The 26,656-nt window shown below is 39.4% G+C and overlaps 1 protein-coding gene across 1 annotated transcript in view; it reads right to left on the reverse strand.

Moving 5' to 3' along the window:
* Positions 1–26,656, reverse strand: part of SLC9A9 (solute carrier family 9 member A9) — a 174,167-nt gene that overhangs the window by 2,636 nt on the left and 144,875 nt on the right. The window lies entirely within an intron of this gene.

Here is a 26,656-nt window from a genome sequence, read left to right on the forward strand (position 1 = left end):
AATTACATCATCTGTGCATCTGTCAATAACAGCTCTCCCATGAATCCTTCAAGTTGACTTGTCTTCTCTGCTGCTTTTACTCACAAAGTAATTTTTAGCGTTCTTTGGGAAGCAGATCCGTCAGCTATTTTTGCTGCTAGGGAAAATTTACTTTATTGATTTGTCATCCCACTTTCACTCCCCTGCTCCTCTCTCTTGCCTTCTTGCTTGTGCCATCCTCCCCAATCTTTCTCCCTGCCTCCTTAAACAAGAAAGGAACGAATGTAACAGTAGTCATTCAGGTTCTGCAGCAATATTGTAGAAATACTGAGGAAGGAACACTTGAGTCTTGGGCCTGTCCACACCAGTGCCTCCTTTTCTTTCTTCGTTGGCTGTTTATGGTATCACTGCTTAACACACAAAGTACAAGTTTTTGTCCTAAAGAAATGTAAAATATGCTTCAGATCTCAGTTAAAAATAGCAAGGCTAAATAACTTGCTGTGTCCTATGTGTTACAGACATGTAAATTGTTCTGCAGTGGTGTTTGTATGTGCACATTTTGTATTTATTTTTAAAAGTTAAGCTTCTGTCAGAAGATTAGGTGATTTTTTCATACAAGGTCACATACTGAGTTTGTGTGGAAAATTAATTGAGTCAACATCAGAAAAGATGGTGAGATGTTAATATAAATTCTTATCAGAGCCATGATCAAGGTGAGAATCTCATGAGATCTAATTGTGTAGGGAAAATTTAGATTTGTCTCATTTCTGTTAAAGTCAAGCCAAACAATCTTTTCTGATCCATTTTCAATTTTATGTGAAACTTCCAAACAGCCAGGCTGTTAAGGGCTATTATTAAAAAGCAAAGTATGAAAGCCATTAATTAGAGTTGTTGTTTTCAGCACTTCAGAAAAACCTAATTAGAAGGCCAAAAATGGAAATACAAGCCTAATTCTAGGTTTTTAATCTTTGGAAATATTTGCTTTGTTATTACAAACAACTTGAATTGTTTGAACTGAGTTGTCAGACTGAGCATGAAAAATACAGGCTTGTAAGGGAAGTTGCATTTGATTATACTGAGTTCTGTCTGCTCTGTTCTTTCATTCTCTTCCAGAATAAGTACTTGAAGATGAGTATTACTCTACCTTTCTCAATCTGATAATGTCTGAGTTAGGCCTTACTTGTAAACAGACTTACAATTTTCTAATGAGCTTTTATCCCACTCTGTAAAAATGAGTCCTGTTTTTGCCCACACTTGCACAGAGCTTTGACCATACAGAGTAGTAGGGGCTGTGTGCTGAGGCAGACAATCTACCAAGCCACCACAGTAATCTTCAGTCCTTTGAGCCACTACTACTTTTAGCATAAACTTTTGTCTCGTGTGTTTAACTGGCTAGTGTTTACATATGTGGATATTCTGAAGTTGAGTGATTAATCCATTTTGCAACAGGTTCTCTAAATCCCCTTCATTTTGCATTTGCTATGACACATTCATTGTGTGTTGTCCATGCTTCTGCTCTGAAGCCTCTTGAGATGCATTTTAAAGTGAATGCAATTTTCTTGTGCTTGTTGTGTTGATTCTGTAATAAATTATTTATCTTTTTTTCCTCATTTAACTAGTTATTATTCAGTCCACTCAAGGAACTTAAATTGCACTGGCCTATTTTTCATTGTTTTAATAACCTATGCCATAAATGTTTCCTCTTTATTGTTGACACAGTTGCTTTAAAGTATTACAGACATAATCACATTGTTTAGGGCAGCATAAAAGAGGAAGAAAAATCTATGTGCAGTGCTAGCTTTTCAAAAGCAAATCAGATGTGGGTCCTACAGCATTTCAAGGCTGGCAAGAAGCCTTATCACACTCCAGCTGCTCTGGTTTCATCTCCAGGGAGATGTAATTTAAATAGTGTATTAGAAAAAGGTAGATATTGCACTAAGGCTGCTTTAAAAATTGGAAGAAACTAAGTGTAAACCTCTTGGAATAACTGGGAAATTCCAGTCGGATCAAATTCAGGCCTGTCCAGTTCAGGGATAGGGAGAAGATAGCAGGGCAGCACTGCTTTGCACTTCAGCCTTCCCTGGGCAGCGCAGCCCACCCGGACATCTGTGCCATACAACAGCCTCTGCTAAAGAATGTTATTAATATTGGAAAGGTGGCAACTTCTGAGGTGTGAAACTGGATAAAGGATGCCAGTTATAGGCACGTGCATAGAATTTTAATCTATAAATAATACAGGAATGTTGCCATGCCTTGCTTTTATAATCGAATTCCCATTTTCCCATTGATCTCTCAGTTCCTGCTCTCAGTTCACATAATGTGGAAGATCAGACAGCTGTAGAAACTGAGATGGGTAGTGACACAGACCTCCTGGCCCTGGTTCAGTGGAGGCCGTGGGAGAGACAAATTCAAGACAAGAACAAAAGTGAAGACATCGCGTCTGGTCACTCTGACTGCTCTGATGAGAGAAGATGCAACAAAGATATTGCTGGTGCAAAAGAATGTAACAGTGACTTGATAACCAAAAAGATTGTGTTGCTAAGGGAACAGAGGCAAAGGGGTCTGAGTGGAAAATGTTGCATGGACATTAGAGAACTATAAATACTGGTGATTAGTGTAATAAACTAATAAAACAAATAAACTAATAAAGCTCGCATAGCATGGTCTGTGTCCTTCAATCACTGCAACATACCCAGAAATGTTTACCCTGGTTTGCCTCATTGCTGTCTGACCATCCCTTTGCCCAGGCAGTTTCAGTCTTGGCAGGCACAGTTCTTCCCCCTTTCTGTCTCACCGACACCAGGCTCGATATCTAAATCTATTTCCTCAGTCCTGGTTCAGCTTCTGTCTATTCTCAGTTTGACTGGTCTGATGTCCTCTTTGCTCTAAGTGCAATGTGTTTAAAAATAATCTCAGGAGGATTTATCAGGACCATGGAATTGTGATTTTTTTTTTAACATTGTCAGAAACAAACATCTGTGATGGAAATCTTCCTCCTGTATAGCTTTTGCTTCACACAGATACAGGTAACCTGAAAGAACATTTTAAAGTGAGAAGTCTCAGGTAAATCTGAGGAGCAACACTACTGCAGTTAGCTATACTGCAGAATGTTTAGGTTTTCCATCATACAGAAAAACTGAAGATGTAAAAAAATTTTGACTTAGGATGAAAAATCAGAATGCAAAAATTTCTGTGACAGATTGTTTAATTGACATGTTCTGTCAAATTTTGAGCATATTGAGTATCAAAAATCACTACCTTTTCGATAAAATAGCATTAGCATGTTTGCTTAGGGTGACTTTATGATACTTGTGTCCCCAGTTGTCTGTTCTGTATATGCTGGATATTAAGTTCTGTAACTTTAAGACTGTTAAAATGTTCATATTCAAAGACATTTTCAAATAGGGAAAGAAATTCTGGCAGAAATGTTGTGGCTGTTTAGACTTGGATTTCAGAGTTCACATTCCTTTTGTCAGAGGAGCAGAATCCTAATCCAACTGTGGCTGTGCTATGAAAAATATCATAGTAAGAAAGAAACAACTTGCTGGGGTGAGGGACCCCCCCCCCCGCCCCCCCCCCCCCCCAAATAAACCAACCACAACAACAAAAAAATTCAAACCCAAGCACCCCATCCACCCCCTCAACAGAGCAGCAGAGGTGGTCCTGGGTGGAAACACACGTGGCAGCTCTGTAAAGCCCTGAGTTTGGCCCCAAAGGTGGTTTGCCTTTTGCCTCATCACGTAATGGGGCTCTGTAACTGAAGGCAATCCCATCCCCTTCAAAGGAAAACATGCTCTAATTATATTTACTATTAAAAAGCCCCAAAGTATAGGAATTCTTGTGATACTAATCAAAATTACGTAGAACAATTTTTCAGAGGATGTTTTCTTATATCAGACTGCTATAAGTGCATATTTGTTACATATGTTGTTTGATATCCTACTGCTAGGTGTTACATTTCCGCTGCAGGCATGAATCTCTAAAATTTAATTCCCCAAATCTATTCTTTGTGCAATGTTTTTAAGATTTTTTGCGCTTTGCAGCCTTTTGTTTTAGTGTCCTTTTTGTGAATATTTTGGAGTCTCAATTTGTAGATTACTTACGAGTTTTTAATATTATTTTTGTTGGGTTTATGAAGAAATATAATTAAGAAAGGTATGAAAGTAAAGATGTCACTTCCATTTTTAAATCTGTTTTCTGTAATAAGGAGAACTCACATTTTGCTCTTTGTTAGAGTTCAGTTTGTGTGTGTTGTTTTTTAAAGGATGATCTGGTATGAGTTATGTGTTAGCCTAAAGAACAAACATTTCCATTTTGGTAGTGTTTGAGTGGGAGCAGCCAAACCATTAAACTTTTCCCTGGCTGAGCTGTGCACGTGGCTGACTCCTGCTAACAGCTGACTGAGATTATTTGGGTGCTGTAGAGCACAGCTTGTGTGCATGACTGATCTGGGGAAGCCCAGAGACATCGCCAGCTCTGAAGTGCATGTACAGCAGATTAAAATGCCCCATGGGAGGAGAGGGGTTTGAGGGAGCTTTCCTCCTGGCTCTTGCAAGAGAGGACGCTGTACATGCTCTCATGTGTCATGGAATTTGTAGAGGATGGGGAGTTGTCAGTATAGACTGGTTGAAAAATTGGGCAATGGTTATGTTAGATCTAATTGTTAGAATAACAGATGTGGGTTAGCAAAGCCCGTGAGATGTATGGTTATTTAACATGTAACGATAAGTTAGTCTGGACTGTGAAGAAAGCTGAGGCGGAATCACTAAATCTGCTATAAAATATATTTTAGTTTTAACTTAGAGCTGTTACTAGAAAACTCTGTTCTAGTTCTTTGTGACTTTTTTCAATCCTTTCAAGGAGTGGTTTAAAAAAAAAAAAATTAAAAAGTCCTGCTACTATTGTAGCTTAAAATACTTAATAACTGAGCATAAAAGGAATAATACTGTAGCTCTGCAAAGTCAAATCATCAGGTCTCTTTTTTTTAAGATTCATTCTTTCTCTCTTTGTCTTTCTTGTGCCTGAAAGGAGGGAGAGTAATGAAAATCAGTATTAATAAAATCTAGTTCAATATGTATTTACAGGAAAGTCAGTTTGACTTAAATTCCAGATTCAGATGTAATGTCAGACTCTAAGAACTAACTCAGTTTTTTTTTTTTTACAGAACAGGGCTAAAATTTTGCTGCTTTCACCTTTGAAACTGGAAGCACTGCAGAGATGTGGGCAAAATGGAGGAAGTTTGTGGAACTGACCTCAGTCACATCTTTTTCTATAAAAGTAGCTGCAGACTGAGAAGTGGCTTGTTCTTTTAGATGTGCTGAGTAAGATGTCTGGGGTATTTGCAGACCAGAGTCTTAGTTGATAGCTCCCTGAGGCAGAGCAGAAAATTGAGACATCTTACTTAAGTTATTTGAAGTCTATTATATTCTGAATATAACGCCTCCAAGTAAGTAAAAATCAGAGACCTAAATGGAAACCTGCTTATGTAACTGATAAGTGGTAATGCAGCTACTCTTGAAAATAGAAGGATAGAACATGCAGAGGATGTAAGAATACTCATATAAGATTAAAAAGAATATATGAAGAGACAAATTAACATTAGAAAGAGGTTTGGAAGATGCAGACTAAGTGAGGCGGATAAAGAGTAGAAGAAAAACCTTCCCTGCCATCAGTTGTATAGTCACAAGAAAATGACTCTTCATCTGACAAAAACCCAACAACCACCCTCAAAATAGCCTCCCAACCCTCTCCAAACGAAACAACCACTACCACCACCAAAATCAAAATTCCAAACAAATGAAAATTACCCGAAAACTTACAACCAACTCAACAGCACCACCAGAGGTGCAGAAGTCAGCTACACATGGTGATGAGGTAAGACTGTTGCAACTGATCCCATCGGTGTTCAGGACACGCAAGGGACTTTTCCGACAAATATGTGTTGACATCATTGGTATCCCCTATTTTCAGACACCTTACAGCTGGTCATCAGGCAGACATCTAAGCTGCCAGTCTTACTTTTTCATCAGCAAAGAGAAATGGCCAAATCCAAGACCTCTAACTCCTGCACTGCAGGCTAAGACTAATTGGAATGAATTGAGATTAGGATGAGTTTCTTTCCCTTTATTGACTGTAAAACAGTCTAAACAATTAAATTAGACTTAGATGCCTAATAATTAAGTAGCTAAAACTTGGTGAAATGAATCTCACTTTAGAACATGAGAATATAGAATTTCTAAGACAAAACATAAGAAATCAAACACAATGTCCTCCATACCAAGGAAACTAGGAGCGTATAGAAGGCATCCATTTTTATAATTAAAAAATACTACATTAAATACATCTAGAAGAAAAAGGAAGTTAAAAAACATATAAATTTCTGTGTAATAAATATGGCACCAAACCCAGCAAAAACTTCAAAAATGTTAAGCTAGTGAAAACCTGAGTGAACATGGGATTCATAAAAAGAAATTTGACCTCGGAAAACTTAAAAGGATTTCTTGGCATGTTTTAAGGCATAGAAATTTCTCAGGACATTCCAAAACTGCTCTGCCTGTAGCTTGGCAATAGAGTTTCTTTTCCTGCAGAAAAGGAACTTCTGCATATGGTACATTCAACGTGATTACAGAACTGGAGATACCATTGGCATGAGTAAGACAATTATTGCATTAGAAAGGATGAACACTGCTGTGACCTGGCTCTGCACAGACCCTTCAAGCCTCAGAAAGTCTCTGGTGCCAGCTGCCTCAGGTGAGATCACTTTGAAACTCTTCACGTGAAATGCAGCTTTTGTATAAAACACTTGAACCCTGGTACTGGCAGAGGGAACTAATTTAGAAGCACAGGCAAGTTAACAGGGGTTTCTGCACTGTGTGTGGAAGATAGTTTCATGAGATTGTCCTTGGCATCACCATCTGGCAGAGAAGTATTCCAGAAAGCAGATGTGTGAAGAATGAGGGCTGGCAGTGGTTACACCTCTTGCTAATGGCAATTTAATACCAGTGGCACCACAAATCTAATCATTTGCAGGGTTCAGGGAGAATAAACCGTACAAATTAAATGCAGTGAAGTATAAGCACAAATTCTTTTTGATCAAGTGAATTACTTCAGTCACAGAGGAGGACAGAGAAGGTCTGATTCAAATAAAGTGAAAGATTTCAGAAACCTTTCATCAATAAATTTTGTCAGGTAAAATGAATCTGCACCAAGACATCTCCTGAGGGATAGCAGTGGTTGTAGTGGCTCTGCCCTGTAATAGGAGAACCTTGGACCAGGAGGATGGTGAAATTAGAGGGTGAAAAGAGAATAATGCGATCAAGAGTTTCCAAGCAAATGGGCATCATTCTTCTCAAACTAAAATACTGCAGTGAAAGCGAGGCAAGAAAATGGCTGCTAGAACTTTGTGAGTAACAGCTGGAATAATAGTCTTGCTATGGGCCTCTGGTGATGATGCAGATGGAGAGCTAAAGCCAATGCACCAAAATTATGTTCAAATAGAAAAATAATTATTTGGCATTTTTTCAGGAAGTCAGACGAGACGTTTAATCAAATACATGAGATAAAGCAGCACAATAATAGTTAAAATATTTCACAGATCTGTGGAAAGGGTTTTTGATAAATCTCCAGCTTCTGCATTGCCACTAGTTAAAGGATGCTCTCACAGTTTTGAAGGTACAACTTGAAAGAAAAATACAATCCTTTATGAGAAAAATCCTGTAAAGAACTTCTTGCAGAATTTAGTAGAAGGATGAGCAACAAACGTGGAAGAAGGCTTGGAGGAACAATGTCTCTTTTATTCTGATGCTTGCTTGTTTTTGTAAAGATTCTAAAAAAATAGAAACAAAAGTGATAATTCACTATATATTTTAGAAAAGAAAACCTGTATAAAGACAACAAAATCTCTCTTCCTTTATTAGAAGACTAAAGAAGGTATAAAGGTATAAAGAATAAAACAGGAGATTGGTGTCATGTCTGAAGGAAACAGTAGCTCCAAGGAAAATGAAAATTCTGAAAAAGCTTTTTGAGGACTGTTTGGTACAGTAGTGAGGATAGACTGGAGTGCGACTCCCTTGGCCCAGCATGAGTGTACAAACAGAACTTGTAATCAGGGATGTGTGTGTCCCCATGGAATGTAAAAGCAGGATCCCAGCATGACCTGTGCTGGTGAAACCCTTGAGCGAGCTGACAGCACCTGCATAACATCCAGTGTAAATGCTATATTTCCGGTCATGGAACACATTTTTTGGGTGATTGTGGGAAACCATGCTCATTCCAGATATGGAAGCAGATTCAAAAGCTGTGTGGCAAGATCTGGACATGGTTTAGCATTCTGCAGAAGTGTATTTTACTCAGTAGCCTGTTGTATTCTGGCCAGATTGGTAATGAATACGAGGTGCCGGGACTGGCTTAAAATGAGCTGTCCTTATATCTCCCTGTGCTGAGCTGAGCAGCTGAGCGCAGAACAACCTTTCTGAAGTCTTGCTAATACAAAGTCTGTTTAATTTAATACATCCTCTGAAAAATCTCTACTCCTGTGCGGTCCAAAGATTGTGTTCATATTCTCCAGCAGCTTTTTCCAGTGTGTAACCCATGTTATAGACACAATTAGATAGCTGGATGAAGTTTGCACTCTTTAATAGGTTTGTGAAAAAACACATTAAGAAGGGGAGGGCTCAGTGTTGAAGATGTGAAGACACATTGCCCAGGAATAGGTTCTGCTGTGATCCAAAGAAAGCAGCCTTCTGGCAAGCCAGATCTTTGCTGTTGTAAGGATATTTTAGTACAGAGAAAGACCCTCTAGAAAGCCCTCACAAAATAATGTTCCCTAAGAGGTATACAAATTCTAGCACAAAGAACAATTGAGGATAATTCTTCAAATTACTCTATTTTTTTTGTGTGTGTGTTCTTAGTTGTCCTGGGTTGTATCTGTGTGACTGCACTTGCTAAACCCACTCCAGTGGGTTTGATTTTAGCTCTGCTTCATTTATCTTGCTAGCATTCTGTAGGAGCACATCATCTTAGCTCCTCTTTGTTCTCCAGCAGTGGAATGAATACTTCATTGTCTGTGTGTGAACCTGTAGTTCTTCAATGAGATCTACAATCCTGTATTGGCTCTGTAATAATTATAATTATATATAATTATTAGCTTATAAGTTATAATTATTAGCTTGAAGTTTGTCAACAAAGCAACACTTAACTCATTTAGCATATTGAGAAAAATGCTTTAGATTTGTATTTAGATTTGTATTTAGATTTAGATGTATTTAGATTTGAAGTAGTTTCTTTTTGTTCTTGTTGTTAAACTCCTATCTCTAACATATAGGAATACAATTACAGTAATAGACTATACTCTCTTGTTCTGGAAAAAGAAATCTCCAAATTGCTTTGTAAATCTTGTGGAAATTGACACCAGTTCAGAGATTCCTCTATTTCTGCAGAACTGTTGTTAGCAAGGTGCAAAGGGAAAGCACTACCTCAGCCAGAACATGATTAGTGATGAACAGCTTTCAGAGGCTCAAATGTTTATTTTACTGCAGGTGCTGAACAAAATAGGTGTCCCTGGCAATAGATACCTTCAGTACTGTCACAGAAGCTGACTTAAAGCCCAGTTAAGTAGACTCAATCTCCATGAACATCATGATGATGAATGTTTCCCTGTTGAACAGCCGTAAAATTACCAGGCAGAGGCAGTATCTACAGTACGTAGTTTTGTGTGTGGCCATAGATCGCCCTGGACAGCTGGGCCCATCCCCTCTGCATGCTGTGTCTTTCTCACTCCTGTGCTCTCCAGTTCCTATCCTGGTGTTTTGCACAGCCTGTGCTTCGCCTAGACAAGGACAGCTTTTCCCTCCTTTCCTCCTGGCCGGTGGTGCCACTCCCTGTGCTCCCCGAGGAGCCGGGGCAAACCTGTGTGTGACCAGCCCTGGGTGTCTGGACCTCGGAATGCAGCAGGGAAGGAGGGAGCTGGGCTGGGGCAGGGTGTTCCCAGTGCCTCTGCCTGGGACAGCTCCTCTCCCAGGGGCAGATGCTCATCTTCTCGGGAGTTAAGTGAACTCCAACACAGAGATACTGGTATTGTCTCCAGAAATCTGATCACAAGGATCTTTTTGTCCACAAGGTTTAATATTGTGGCAGGAGCTGTTATCTGGTGTGTGAATGATCATTTGTGGGTGTCAATGTCATGAAAGATTTAAATAAGGTTGCCTCTCTTTAGTGATACTTCCTCAGCCCACAGAAATACCCTGAAGGCTCATTTGCCTTTCATTCATTTGGATCATTGGCATTGCCATGGTCTAGATAAGAGATTGACACTTTTACTAAAAATATGTATTTTTTAATCTGTAGCTAATTGTTTTCCAAGCACCATTGCAGGAGCTCCTTCTGCTATTTCTGGCTTATACATGCCTAGATAGTAGACAAGAGCTCTCTTGTCTACAGTCTAGAGATGTATACACCAAATAATTTAGGAAGTCTGGTCCTTTCTAAATTATTATTTTATGTGTCTGTCCATGATGGTGGGTGTTGTTCCAGATTCTTTCATAGTAGTTTTTGATCCACCCTCAGGAAAGCTGTTTGATCAGTGAGAGATTTGAACTAAATTTCTGCAAGACATTAAATTATCATTTATAATAGAAATATCTTTGATTTCTCAGTAGGAGAGAACTCTGAGTTTAAATGCCTGACAGTTCAATGAAAAGTCAGAATTTTTCCAAGGGCTTTTTCATTCAGTTGAAAGCAATTTGACCATTGCATTTAATACAGCTTGGTCTGACTTATGATAGTAGTCAAAGGCAGAGATTTGTAAGTATTTTGGATTGAGGATGGCCATGTATGTCTGACCTCAGTACTAAACAAAGTCTTTGAATCACTTTTAAAGGAAAACGGTAGTTCAAGGACGTGGAGTTACATGGAAAATTGGATAAAATGCAATGTGTTTTTAACAAAAGCTAATTGTGTCAGATTACACCAGTATCTGTCTTTGATAAGACCTGTTTGGCTAGACAAGGTTGAAGTCACAAATCAAATCTATATATGTAGTTTTAAGTAAGGCACATAAGGTGCGTTGCCTCATGGGACATTATTATTTGAGAGAGACAAAAGGGAATAGTATGCATTTGAAGACAGATAAGAAATTAATTTCCTGTTTAGCCAGCTTGGGTCATCTTAGAAAGGGCATTTAGAAAGGGAAGAGGGAGTATATGGGGTGTGGCTCAGGCCCAACTCTTAGCATAGAGAGCTTTGAATCTGGTGGTGTTGCATGGCTGTCCTGTGCTGTGTTTGTAAATATCAGTTACTATAAAATATCTTATGCCCTCTCTGTATCATTCCCTCCCTGATTTTCTTATTTCTAGTTGTTTTTCTCAGTATCATGCTGATTGTCACTTACAGTAAAGCACTCTGACATATGAGAAGTGCCTGAGACGCGCATGTTTCCTCTCCTGTCACTCTGGGGCACTGAGGCATTGTCCTGTGAACCTTCTCAGGTGAGCAAACTGAAAGGAGCCTGTGACACATGAAGTGGAAGGAATTTAAGATGTAGAAAGGTCTAATAGCAGAGCACTCTTTTGACATCACAGCTTTGACAAAGAAACTCTTAAAACATCATATTGAGAGGCAAGCAGAACTTTTTATCCTGAAAGAAAAGATGACAGCAGATTATCTTTTATGTTTGCAGTAACATGGTCTGAATGGTTAAATCAGGTTTCTCTGTTTGTGTAAAGATGAGATGGAACTTGCAGCAGACCTATCATCGTTTTGAGACCCCGTGTGTCAGTTTGTTTTATTTGCCTGCATCTCAGTTCTGTCACTGAGGAAACAGAGAGAACTCAGTCTTTGGCCATAACCAGCTGAGCTACATCCACTTCAAGTTCTATTCCTCGCTTCAACAATGTACAGAAAATACTCTGCAGTTTCCTTGAGGAATTGAGACTGGCAGGTCCCAGCTCCCAGGTAGTATCTGTGCCATATTGCATGGTCTGTACCTGCAGGGTTTGACTTTCAGTTAAGGCACAGTTGATCCCTCTGTGTGTGTGTGTGATAACATTATGGGGCGACCTAGCAAAGGGCAGAAAATTCAAATACACAATACCAGTACTAATATTAGTTTGATTTTCTTGTTGGCAGTGTAATGCTACATAAAAGCTATTTGAACTCATATAAACATTTCTATTCTGAATGTTTTTTTTGGAATACATTTGTGATTCACTTTCTTCCCTCCTCCAGTTTTGACCTGCCCTAATGATCTTTGTCTTTTAGATGCCAAGAATAACTACTGTACATGTGCATTTGTGCTTATACCATGAAAATTACTGTGAACTTGGAGGAGTTGGGAGGTGGTAACAAGGGAGAAGGAGCAGCATAATTGGATGAATTTTGCAATTGGAAGATTCTGACCCTCTGTCAAGCAAGCTAGATGAAGGGGTTGGGAGAGGAGGTTCATCAGCTTGTCATATTTAATTCACTCCTGATGTTGGATGGAGAGTTGAAAGATAAGAAAAGCCCTCAATGGCAAGGTGGATAGAAAAAGTAGTAGCATGTGCACTGATTACTCAAACATGAGCAACATAGTTTTGAAGAAAAAAATAGGCTTTTTTGGATAAATGTTGGTTTGTACCATAGTGTACGCTGCATACTGACTAAAAATAGTATTTTCTAACTTTTGGAGCTGAAACACTGCAGCTTTAGAAAAAGAGCAAAGCCTTTTGGTGTGCTGCTGTTATTAAGAGCGAGATCCTACAAAGGGTTTGTTGACTTATCCCCTAGATTTGAGACTTGTTGATGATTTGTCATTCTTAATCCCAGGGGGTTCATGTACACAAGTGTGTCCTCCCTTTTTGATTCTTCTTCCTTTTGACTCTTTCTTGTCTTTTTCTCTGGGTTTTCTGCTGGAAATAATTTTCACAGATAACTCCCACCCCATCACTCCTCTCTCACTCAGTATTAAGGATTGTCCTTCTAACTCTATTTGTCATCATCTTAGAATGTTATCTACCGATCACATTTTCCAGACAGCATGTTCTTTGTGATGTCCCTCTCACTTCCACTGAGTTTCCTTAGACAAATACTTCAGAAAAGCTTTAACTAGTTTAAGTTCCTTAAAATATTATAATATTATATAAAAAATATACTATGTGATGGAGTGAGGTATAGAAAGAAATCTGCATCTTTATATGGTATTATGTCTTTCAGGTTGCTTTCCTGTAGGGTGTGGGAAAACTGGGTTTTGTGCAGTGTTTAGCATAGCAGAGCCTATATTACAGATTGTTCTGAGAACAAAGAATATAGAAGTAATAATAAAAAAATAAGCTGATGATTTTTCATTAATATTGTGCAGGAGTTTTCTATCATGATGTTTATACACACATTCTCCATCATACCTCACCACAAATGTTAAGTATTAAAAGAGATTTACAATTAAAATGGTGCCTACTCACCATAAAAGATCAAAATCAAAACTAGAAAAAGTAAAAATCCAAACCCTAAGAAATAATGACCTTGTTGTTGTTGTTGTTGCTTTTGTTTTGTTTCCTTTCAGTACCCTTTTACCCAGTGCAGGAGTGATTTCCTCAAAATTAGTTTCTCTTTGACTTTTGGGCATTAATGTGCCAATTTTCTTTCTGCTACTGAATATTATCTGATTCTGAATCTGGCTACAGTTGAATTAATATTGCTGTCAATCACAGCTGCTTATCTGAGTCTTATTGGGGCTGAAATTGAAAATTGCTTAATAGTGTGGTGTCAGAGCTTAGGTATTTTTTCCCAATGGCCAAATCGCCTTCCCTCCCTCCTTGGCCCTCCTCATGCCCCACTCTGTGACCAGCTGCAGGGGTCGAGCCTCAGGTCAAGTCTTGGGTTGAACCTGTGCATTCCACCTGCGAAATGTGAGGGATGCAATGGCAGGAAGGGCTGTTAGCTGAGATTAGGAACCAGCCAAATTCTTCAGCTTTTCTTCTGCACTGCAGCAATGCTGTTGGTGTGGCAGCTGCTGGAAGGTGAAGCTGTCCTATCACACACATGAAGGAAGATTCTAACCCTGTCTACCCAGCTTCTTTTCCTAGGTTTTACAGGACACTGCTTCCTTTCCCTCTACTGCACAGCTCCCAGGAGATGTTGGAATAACATAATGTCCGGATATCTGTCCTCAAACTAAAAACTCATATTAATAATTAATAATTTTGTGTGCTAGCAAGGGTTGTGTTTACAAGGACACATAACTACATTGTGAGCAAAATTTGATAAAAATCATGCTGGGGAAGAACCAAAAGAAAGCATTAAAAGGTTTTTATAAAGTCAGAGTGGGAAATAAAGTTATAGAAAGGAAACTAAACCAACATGCAATTTTGAAGTATTGAGGAAGAACTCAACACACGAAACCCACCATTCTTTTTATAATCTCTATATGGAGCTGTGTAAAGGCACAGTTAATTTTAATAGTTTTAAGACTTAATCTGTGTTTACGCATAGGATAATATTAAGTCTAATTTCTACCCAGATAAAGCATTGATTTCTGCTCCTTCAAATAACTCATAAAACAAAGATGAAAGATCCTTTTTGCAACTTGTTTCATGCACCTTCTCTTTTATATTTGAAATAACTAGGTTGTGTCACATACTCTGTGGAAAATTTAGTTTAAATTGATGAAGCATAGCATAAGCCAAAGCAATCACATGACTTCTAGCAAAGCACTGTTTTGGTGTTTAGGAAGTCTTGGGAAGTTATCAAAAGCACAAGATTCAAAAATCAGAACCAGGGGGAAACAGTTTCTCTCAGACAGATTTTCAGACTCCTTTCTCTGTTTACATTTCTGAGTAAATATCCTCAGGTTTTGATTCTGTGGAATTAATGTAACCATCCATACGGAACAGTTTGCAAAATAGGTATGAGTTCGGCTTGTTTCAGAAAAAACTTTTGGAGTCTCATCCACATTAGAGTTTTTGATGAAGACAAAGCATGCTGATGGGTATTGGAGCACACTGAATCCCATTAGCCCACTTGTATGTGTGCACCGATGAATCTATTCACACCAGGAGCCAGTGCAGAACAGATGTTACCTTTGAAAAATTGATTTGTTCGTAGAGTTTATTTATTCTGTTTGCGCTATTAAACTTTGGCATCTCTCCAAAGAACTGCTAGAATGCTCAGACTTTTTGCTGTGTTTTGCTATTTAATTTGTTAGCTTTGGGCACATTTATATTCAGGGCTGTACAACTGAAACTTAAATCAGGTAATTCAATCATAAATTAGGTACATTGAGTGCCTAGTGCACTAAAGGTGTCCACTCAAGGTTTTACCTGACTTTAAGTCAGTTTGAAAATATCTGTATGGAGCCGGTGTGACTTTGAATAAAGATTGGGTGTAAGTTCTCTCCACCTGCTTAATGGGGTAATGCTGAGAACAGGGGAAGAGAGATTTTTCACAAGTAACATCACAGGCCAGCAGTCACACAAACCAAACTGCCAGATGAAAATAGCAAGCTCCTGCAACACAGTCCTGCAAAGATGGATTGCTTCCCTTTCCCCTTATCCTGTCTAGCCAGTGTGGCTGGGCAGGACTTTGTTCAGAAACAGAAGTACCCTGTGCCACTGTCTGGGCTGCAGACCTCTCTTAAAAACAGAGAAGGAAGTAACTAATTTTTGCCATCAGCAGTGAACCAAGTGTGGTGGTAGTTACATGATAATGTAAAAAAGGTAATGAACACTTACATGTAGTTATGATACTGTTTTATAATAGGTGCAGTTCTATAGTCCTTGTTGATAAACCATTTTCTCAGCAAGCCCCTGACCTCATTTGTACAGGTACTATGTAGTGTGCACAAGAGTTATGGAACTCCATCTGCTGAGGTTCTATAAAGTCCTCATGAAATATGTTTGTGAAACTGATTCTTTGAGATATTTGGTGTTGTAGCACTCAGCACTGCATCACCTAACTGCTGGATCCCAAAGCGCCTGCGAGACTTGTGAGCTTTGAGTTCTGTAATTACAAGGCTTAGTCATAAAGAGACTTTGGAGTCCTGATGAGTGAAAATTCACTGAACCTACATTGAAATGAGATGCTGAGAGAGGGTGGGAAGCAAAAGTATCTCTCCCTGTTTAGCTGTCTGCTCTGGGACACACTCACATCAGTGGATCTGTCTTGGAGACTTGAACTAGAATCTCATGTTAGATATTCTCTGTGGGAAGCGCTGCTGCCTCCCATAACTCCGGGCACCTAATGGCCCAGGGGAACGGAGCACATTCCAAAGCCTTGTTTCACATTTACTTTGCCTCATCCAGAGTTGCAAGGTGAACCACAGTGAGGGCTACATGGCATTCTGTGATAGTCTCTGTGGGTCCCATCTGTGACAGTAGTAGAACTATTCACCTATTTAGATGTAAGTCTCAATTTTCCTTATATGAGGCAAAGACAGGCTTCAGTGCATTGATCTCTCTGCCTCAGGGACTATTTAATTGTTTAGACAAGGTAAAGTTGTTTTATTGTGAGAAACCAAGAGAACTCTGTACCTGAAGGGGTTTTCTAAAAATTGAGATTTATTCTCTGATGCAAACGTAGCTCTTTACACTTTATATAGCCAGTGAGCTCTTCTGGGATGGGAAAAAGCTGTGCTCAAAGGGTCTTGTCTTCTTGTGAGCACACCTACAGAACAGGAGCAGAGTGGCAGCATAGGCAGGGAATGCCAGTCTTCAGGCATGCTCCAGCCCAGCAGCACTTAGAGCTGGGTTGAAGGCTTTGCCTGCTGGTGGGAACACAGACATCTGGGCCAAGAATTTACCACCACAGAATGTAGGTGCTTCTGGAAAGAATTCACAAATAAAGAGTATCATGTCTGTGATATAGCTTGATAACCATCAGCATATGTAAAGGCTTGGATGCTTCTAACTTGTTTTGGAAACTTTTTCTGGAAATTAGAGAACTCTGGTATACTGCTTCTTATGCCCCGGTAATTTTAATTTGGTACACCGAAAGTGTGTTTTTGAATCCAACGGTTTTGTTCCTTTGGGTTTATCCTATGAATCATGCTATAGCTTTATGAAACAAGATTACAACCCTAAATATATCAGGAGCATAATGTATATGTACACTATTTTAGCTCAGCACTGAAACCATTTTAGGAAATTATTTACACAGAGAAGCACAATAATATAAGAAATATGTCACGCGAGATGTCTATGCAAATCAAATCAGTATATACTAAGAACCAAGAAGTAATTGATGCCCTTGGGTGACAGACTAAAGAGGAAATAGAAAAGTGAGAAATAGCATAATAAATCTAAGTATTATTAGAATTAGGAAATCTGTTTAGGATATCTGCCTGCAAAATGGAAGAATATTTTATGGAATTTAATTTACATTAGTTAGTCAAGAAGACAATTTACTGTGCAAAAATGACAATTATTCTTTAATTTTGGGTTGGTCTTCTCTGCTTTCAAATGCGGCATGGTCCAGTGCTGAGTGCACTGATTTCTGCAGGCTTAGATGCTTATCCAGAAGATTGTTGTCAAGTCACGCTGAGGATTTCCTGTACTGGGAAAGCCAGGTGTGTGGGGCATGGTATTTGGTAATAAAGTGGGCCCTTTTCCAAGGTGTTAACTGCTTTTCTTTTTTTAGTATCCAGATAGACATATCCTTTGTGTGTTTGAAGCTGGATACTAAGAAAAGAGGCTGTTGGAGTCAGTAATAAAGGTGTTCATAGTGATACATACAGAAGAAACCCCATAGCTAAATGAGTATTTTGGAGAAAAAGGGTAGCCTAACAACTCAATTTTGCCCACACGAGGTTTCTGCTGTAGAAGTATTTTTTAGTCATCTTAGTATTACTTTAAAACAGTAGGCAAGTGGAGTAGTGCTCTGCTAATTAATCAAAAATAGATGGACTTGTCCTCTCAACACGTCCCATCTTTACAAGTCTTCACGGACCATTCCTTTAGCAACTAAAGTTCTGCCTACTCTGTTCAGAGCCTGCTCCCCAGCAGCCAGGAGTGTGGAAATGCAATAATCCAAGTGGATCAAGCTCTTGAGAAAAGCAGGAAAGCAGAGACAGCTGGTAGCACTGGAGACTTCAGTGGGAACACACAGAGAAGGGAGAGGACTGGCTGATTTCCTTCTGTGGTCCATTTTGCTTTTCTCTGTCAACTGAACTTTATTATGATAAAATTAGGTTTGTGTGTTGCATTTCAAATATCTCGTAGTGTTTTGAATACTGTTGGCTTTGTGGATTAGTTATAACTTACTCTAGCTTTTAGAAAAACAAGAACTGATATCCCTGCTTGATATCTATCCAAAGAACACCAGGAAACATTCAGGTTTCTACTCTTGAATCAAAGCATATTTTTTAGTTGTAACCTGAAATATGTTTACTAATCTCCTGCTTTGCTGAAAGCATATTCTTCATTGAGAAAAAAAATCCTTAATGTTGTTTGACAGTTACTACAGTATGAGTAAACACAAAGATCTATTTTATTTTTCATTCATTGGATTTCATTGGATTTACTACCAGGCATCAGATTTTATAGGGACTTAACAGCTTGTGCATTAGGCAGTATAAATTTTTTACGTAGCATTATGTGTTTATCATATAATTCAATGATATTTGAGACACATTCTGTTTCTCCTATGCGGAACACTCAAAGGCTTCTACTGTAGTTTTACATCTTAATTTTAAAAAAGTGCTTCAAATGGAGAATAATGACTTAATACTTCATATGTGAAGATACCACTTATCTGTCCTCTGTTCTGAAGCTCATGAGATGTCTTTCACACCTATCAAAGCAACAGCACCTAATCCTTCTTCCTATGGCAGACATGACTGCAGGCACAGACATGCCACCATGCTGTGGTGCAAGGGAACTTGGGAAACTTAAAAGAAAAAAAGTCCATCTTCAAGAAAGTCTTCCTGATCTGATTGATATATGTTACTGATCAACCCTGATGATGGCAGTATAACAGAAATCATAGAATATTCTATGTTGGAAGAGATCCATCAGGATCACTGAGTCCAAATCCTGGCCCTGCACAGGGCACCCCAAGAATCTCACCCTGCGCCTGAGAACCTTGTCCAAACACTTCTTGAGCTCTGTCAGGCTGATGCTGTGACCACTGCCCTGGGGAGCCTGTTCCAGTGCCCAACCACCCTCTGGGGGCAGAACCTTTTCCTAAGATCCAACCTAAACCTCCCCTGACACAACCTCAGGCCACTCCCTCGGCCCTGTCACTGGTCAGCCCAGAGCAGAGATCGGTGCCTGCCCCTCCTGTTCCCCTCAGGAGGAAGCTGTGCCTGCACTGAGGTCTCCCCTCAGTCTCCTCCAGGCTGAACAAAAAGAAGTGACCTCAGCTGCTCCTCATACAGCTGCACATGGCTGGTTTGTTTTAGATCGGCAGACGGCATTGGCTTCTTCACAGAAATATGACAAATGAAAGGGCAGATGGGGAAGACATTGCTCTGGGATTCTCATCATGATATTAGGTAAAATTCAGCTCCACCATGAACTTCAAGATAAGGGAAATAAATCTAGAATACAATGAAGATACCTGAAGGTCACATAAGTATGTCAGCCTACTGTAAAGATACAGCTTTTGAGATGAGATTCAAAGATAGCAAAACAGAGAAATTGTTATAAAATGCAGATTAATAGGAGAATAATATAAGGCTGTGCTAAACATTTTAGACTTTCTTCTAAATCTAGGGATGCTAGTCAAGAACCAGGACTTGAATCTATTCAGTTAATCTATGAAGACTCTATGTGGTGAGGTAAATCAGATTCTCAAAGAGCAGCATTTTACATAAGCTTCACTTTGTTCAAAAAGTTTCCAGTTAGTAGTTAATATTTTATTTATCTGAGTAGCGAAAGAAAGTGCATTTTACTCCCTTTCTTACTACCTGTGGTACTTGAAAGGATTTTCCCCAAATTAGATTATTGCAAAGAAAATAATAGCCTGATCAGAGCTGAAGTAAAGAAATGCACTGCATCTCTCAGGTAACAACAAGTGCTCATCTGGCTTTTCCAAGACTGGCCAAGGTTTATCTGGCTTTTCTCCATACCAGCTGCAGAAACCAGTGAATCGTTCCCTTAGAAAACATATATATCATTTTTCCCTTACAGGGAAAGAAGGGTGAGAAGAAAAATGTACAGTAATCCATGGAAAGGGGAAATGTCTAACATGAATTTTCAAACAGCAAATGAAATCAAATTAATTTTTGGGAAATTATATCTTTTTAGTTATTGTAAGGTGTTTGTAAATATTAAAATGTACTTTGTGTTTGTGGTGAGCAGGAAAATAAGAATACACGTCTTTTAATGTTGGCAAGTGTGTGCAGTTTGGAAAGGACAGCTGCTATTAAATTTTTTTTCCCAGTAGGAAGTACTCTGAAGTCATCAGGCTTCCACATATAAGTAGGTCAAGACAGACTTCTTCCAAATTTTTTACTTTTTAGCTACAAACAGTAAACTATTCCTCATTTTCATGTCCAAAAGGCCATACTAAACCTGACCTCAAGCTTATGTACAGTTTTACTTGACCTTTATTTAGAATCCCTTCTGCTAGAAAATTGCCTTTTGTTGTCACTAAAGATATACTTCACTGTCAAAATGAGTCAGTATTCAAAGAGAAGAGCTTTCAATCCAGTATAGAGGTGCAGTGGAATCCTGACTTCAGTGATGTCAGTGGAAATGTTTCTGCCTATTCTGATGCCATTAATATTTTCTTCCACCTACTTTATTATGTCAATTACTTTCCTTACATTTTTTCCCTTCTGTTTTTTTTCCTCTGGATTATAAAAAAAACCCCCTTTTTTTCCCCAATGGAGCAGCATATGTGTTTGTATATATAGAAGCATTCAGTTCTCCATTTATGCAGTGGCAGTTACATTGTGTAACTGGCATTTTTCATCACTCCCATCTTTATGAAAGAAATGGTATTACTTTTGCTTCTCTTCAATTGTTTAACATGTGCACAAAAGCAGAATTCACAAACTTGCTTCTCATTCTGTTATTTCTTCTAAATATCAACCTGTTTTTTTGTAGCAAGAACAGTGACCCTGCCTGCAGACAGCACTTGATAGCATAAGAAATGTTCACTGAACAGTTTTGTGTCTTGCTTCTCTCATGACAGCAAATCTGATGAGAAAGTTTTGATAAGAGCTGGAACAATAGCAAAATAGAGATCTATGAAGTTATTTCTTTCCACCAATGTAAAACATTCTAGGTTTGTTTTTTTTCTCCGGACTGTCTTCCATACCATGTACAGTTTTTCTTTCTATTGGCAAGTACTTTTATATTCACTACTTGTGGAGAGAAAAAAAAAAACCTTATAAAAAGTGTGAATCATCTTTGAAAGCAAAGTTGCAGGTGCAATTTACTGTTACTGCATCTGCAGAAATGGATATCTGGTACTTAAAAGCTCTGTGCTGTGGTTTATTCGGCTGCGAAAAGAGAACAGGGATATTTATATCATGCATGCTTTTGAAGGAGTAAATATTGTAGGTTGATTTGAGACCTGTGCTGACAGACTTTTCTTACACATGCATTAAAGGCCTTTGGTCTGAATATTGGGCCCAAAGAGGCCCAAATCTGTGTGTATCAAGAAGATAAAAGCTTCCTCTGACTTCACTGGAATTGATCATGGCCCATGCAACTCTGTCAAGTTACACAGGGAAACTGCTGAGATTTTGGGCACAGAAGTCACAGGTCCTTTACCTTGCAAACGTCTGTCATATGCTAAAATTTGTAAGTAGAAATTTCCTTAAGATTCTTCTCAAAAGTTCAGGGTATTTGTAATTCAGCAGTTCTTGAATATGTAGTGTATTTTGTGAAATTTGACTCCTAAAATTAGAGACATTTTTAAAGGGGAGAAAAAGAAATCACAGAAGTTGGGCAATACTCTTGCTTTTTATGTCCAAGCTGTATTAACAAATTAAGACATATAGCAGCAGCATGAAAACAAACTTGCATACTGTTTTGACATGTGCATCTCATGGAAGGATTGCTAATTGGTGAAAATGCCAATCATTAGAGAAAGTGATTCATGCTCAGAGGTGGATGATATCTACTGGTGCCACATGGCATAGAATCAATGCTGTGGGAACCAGTCATGGCCAATATTTGAAGTATTTGGGAGAGATTTCAGCATTCAAAATAGGACTTCCATAGAAATAAAAAAACGCAGAAAAGGGAGAGTTGGTTTTAGAGGAACACTGGTGTAAAGAGGAACAAGAAATTGCTGAAAGAAAAAAATAATCTATGTATCCATATTTTAAATTTTGTTAAAAAGGAAAAATTATGTCACTTGCCCACTCTAGGCTCACTCAGTGGTGCTGAGGAATCACCACAGACAGTCATCAAGGGAGTGATGTGGTCTGAGGGGGTCTAAGTGCCCAGCTGTTTGGTGGCAGCTGGAGTAGGTGGGGTTCCCTACAGCCCTGCCTGGGGAGAGGGGTGGTGCTGCCTCTGGGGACACACAGCCCCGGCACTGGGGTTCGGTGGCTGTCTGTGCTGTGCTGAGAGAGGGTGGAAAAGGGACTGGGTGAGCCAAAGCTCTTCTCTTCCCTCAATCTTCCCCTGTGCCCTCAGCACTGAAAGATACTGCTGTGCATCTTTAAAAAAAAAAAAAATAAAAAAAACACGTAGTTTTTTGCCTATCCGTGCCTCCCAAGACTGGAGACAAAGCTTTTACCTCGATGTCTGAGGAGCTGTCAGCTGCGTGAGCCAGGACATTGTTTGCTTTATGTTATGCCCAAGTTCGTCCTTCGGATTTGTCACTCCTCCTCTAGCTGCAGCTGCAGTGGCGTACCCGGTGCTGCCGTCAGAGGTGCCGCCGCCGCTCCCGCGGGCCGCTCCTGCCCCTGCCCGGGCTCCGGCAGCGCGGCGGCGGGAGCAGCGCGGCAGAGGGGCGATCAATCGCCGCGGAACGGGCTCAGATGTCACTACAGGCACTGCACTGCTAGGAGCAGGCAGGCAAGACTTGTCAGAGTCATTAAATCTAGTGAGATACAGAACATGCTCTCATCTGTCAGGAATAAAGAGCAACTGAAGTTTCATTAACAGGGCGTTATCAAATGCTTGTGAACATCAGAAAATAAGCTTCCATTCACGCAAGGTTAACAATTTGCCTTCTCCACTGGCTGTTAGTCACAACCTGTTGGTGTTAGAGCTTACAATTTGCTAAGCAGCGGCCGTGCTGGGGTATATTTAACTGAAGAATGAGAAACCTGGAGAGACTTGCACTTGAATTGTAAAGAACAACATATTTAAAAAGGTTTCTAAATGAAATATAAGCTAAAATGTGTTGCAGCAACAAAAGGCTGATTTTCAAATGGAGGACAACCCAGTGCTCTTGGGGGTTGGGGTAGGGAAGAAATTCAGCTACTTCAGAGTTTCCCAGATTACCAAGACACAATTTTGTTAATGGAATACTGGGCAGAACCTTTTCTTCCTGCTTCCTCTGCAGAGAACTCTCTGCCTTGGAGATTTTCTGCAGGTACTAGAGAAAATACCTCAGCGAGCTTTTCTGAATCACAAGTGCTGGCTTGTAATTTTCAGGCAGAAGGAGGAGAGCTATGTTTAAATATGTGATCCTATATTTCTCCCCTTATAGATCAGTTCAAAGTACTGCGATTTGTCCTAGTGAGGAAGGGTGGAGATAATTACACTGGTGGGAGGCTTTGTGTGTAATTGTGGAAGTTGCCTTCCACAGTAAATAGAGAGGTTTTGAATGGCTCAGTTTGGAATTGTACTATATTGTATATGGCTTAACTAATATTTATGAAAAGAGTTGTTCTTAGTTTTCACATATATCTAATTCATGTCATTTAATGTATATGAAACTTAAAAAAAATGTGCTGCACGCATACGTACAATAAAATCTGCATGTAGTTCTCAAAATCAGTCATGAGGCAACTTTAAAATATGAAAATACCATGACAATACTGAGAAAATGGATGATTCCAATAAAAGTAATGAACCTGTGAAAAGAATGCCTGTTGATTTATGGAGATCTTTTAACTTATATATATGTTGGGGGTCATCAAAGTCTTGTTTCCTCTATGCAGATGGTGTTATTAAATAGTGGATGACATGCAATAGTTCAGATCAGTCAAATAAAACCATGTAGGATGATCAAAAGGACAGGATCTCACTGATTTTTTTTTTTTTTGGGTGAAGATTTTACATCACTCTTACCGCCCCAATAAAACGACTGGAAAGAGTCACCAAGGAAAATTCCGCCCTCAGGTACAGCAAATCTAAGGCAGAGTAACCAACTCCATCTGTGCTGGGTTTAGCACTTGGAGCAAGAGCTAAGTTATGTCAGGAGTCATATCAATTCCATTCATTCTAGAAGGCTTATTCTGGATTTACTTTTTTCTTGGGCTGTTTGTTATTTATTGATGTTGATGCAAGATGGCAGTGAATGTATGCTATTTTTGCATGTAATACATCTATATACTTTTCCTGTACCCTGTTTTTACAAGAATTTGTGTAACTGTAGTTTTTCTTTTAACAGATCAAAAAAATCACCAGTGTGCTCTAATGCCATGCCTTTCACAAGTGTGGTTGATGTATAGTCCAAGGGGACTAGCTGAAATTCTTCACAGAATCATTATACCTCCTGATCTTCCAAGCTCTTTATCATTTACTGTGAGGTTTCTTTTTGCTAGAAGACTTTACTCACCTCTTTTGTTTCCCTTTCCCTGAAATTTGTGCACTCTAGCAGCAGTCATCAAAACTGCAGGTATTAAGAATTACAGGAATCCAATAATATCCTGACTGTGATAGATTGTAGCTCGTGAGAATTGGTCTTGAGCATTGTTTGATAGTTACAGTTTCACACACAGGAGCTCTAAAAAATGCTCATTGCTGAGGAACTTACACCCACCCCTGCAAGCAACTAGAATTCAAATGAATGGTAATGAGAATTGTTCATGCATCAGAAGGAGAAAAGAATGCAAGAAAAGTCATTTCTCTCCTGGAGCAGCCTGTCTCCTTGACTGTCAGGAGAAGGAACGCATACCTTAGGAAATCAGTCTTCTCTTGTTAATTCCAGCTGAAATGGCTCAAAAAGGTTTCTTCCAAGTGTTTTGACAGAAAGTACAGAGAAGGATAAGAGATTTATTCCTCTGATACTTCAGCTGGAACTAACACAGAAGACTTTTAAAAAATAATATAGTGAGGGGGCTCCCTAGTCAAAATGGGAGCTTACGCATTATTAACCAAGTTAAAATAAAACTTCTACATCTGAGAAATTCAAAACAAAATAAAAAGAAGGAAGACCTTGCTGAAAAACAGAAGCCTCTTAACAAGTGAAAAAAGGACCTAGTCCTCTTGTCCAGTGCCTAGAAAAAAGGGGCTCATAAAGGTTGGTGCTGACAGCACATCTTACGAGGGGAAGTCAGGAAGGTCCTCATGCACCAAATGCAAAGCAAATAAGCATTTTAATTCAATCTGTCAAAATTAATTAGAAACAAGTTTAAAAAAGCTCCTCACAAGCAGATGAAGCATTAGCTTGTTAACGTTAATTCCCATTCTGTTGTTATGATAAACTGAGTCATAGCTATTTGCTTTGCAGATGATCAACTGCTCTGAAGAAAGCTGGAGTAGAAAATACTTATCTGCAGTGACAAGCCGTGGAGAGGGAGGCGAGGTCCTGCTGAAGCTTGTGCTGCAGGAACTCCCTCCCCACCCCAGAGAGCAGCACACCTTTCAGGGAAGGGGGATGGGAGAGGCTCCCCAATGCATCTTATGAGGAACTCCTGAGAAAGCACTTGTGATGCATTTGCCTTGAGCTTCCAACTTGATCAGATCCACAGTTCTTGCTCACAGCTGTATTTCATAGCTGAACTCCTGGATCTGTTCCTGCGTGTGCATTCAGGAGGCAGCAGCTCCGGCTGGGCACAGCTCTCCCGTGCGGGTTCAGGTGACAATTCCCTCGCGCACGGGGCAGAGCAGGCACGGGAGTATTCGGGCTCCTTTGTGTGGGGTGGACCTGCCACTGTGCCCACGAAATTATACCCCAAACTTATTCTATGCCTTGTGACAGGTTCAATCTGAGCAGTTCTGTAGGGATGTTCCTGTACACCGCTGTGTGCAGGGGTCTTGTGCGCTCTCAGAACTGCTATGTGCCCAGGTTCAGTGAGGTTTGGTCCAGGAGATGTCTATTGTGATCAAACCTGTCTAATGTTAGGAAAATATTTTAAGTGTGTCATTACTGGAATAGGTAGCAGATTATTATCTTGTGCTGTACACAGGTGATAGATATGTTAATAGAGGAAGACTGAGAAAGCAATCCAAGACATAATGTTCATTTTGCAGTTGCACCATAATGGAAGCATCCTGTACTTATGCTTAAAAAATAGGAACTAGCTCTTCTATGTGCAAAAGTAAAACTATCACCGTAAATACAAGGCTGTTTTGTTAAATCTGTAGCAACAGAGCCTAAAGCAAAAACATAGAGAAGTAGGTGTATTTATTGCTATGTAAGAAGTTAAAGCAAAAATGTAATTTTCAGCTGTACTTTGTGTGCCTGGGAAAATCGGTGAATGTGCATAAAAGGAGCACAGCTGGCAATTTACCCTGTTAAGACTAAACCACAAGTTACCTGCATTATTAGCCACTAATCTCCTTAGGTTCCTAATCATATCCCTGCCCATGCTAAGAAGCAACCTGGGCTTGGAAGACACCTATCAAAGTGG

The sequence above is a fragment of the Chamaea fasciata genome, unplaced genomic scaffold (assembly GCF_029207755.1).
Source record: "Chamaea fasciata isolate MVZ Bird 193981 ecotype frontalis unplaced genomic scaffold, bChaFas1.0.hap1 SCAF_11, whole genome shotgun sequence".
NCBI lineage: Eukaryota > Metazoa > Chordata > Aves > Passeriformes > Sylviidae > Chamaea > Chamaea fasciata.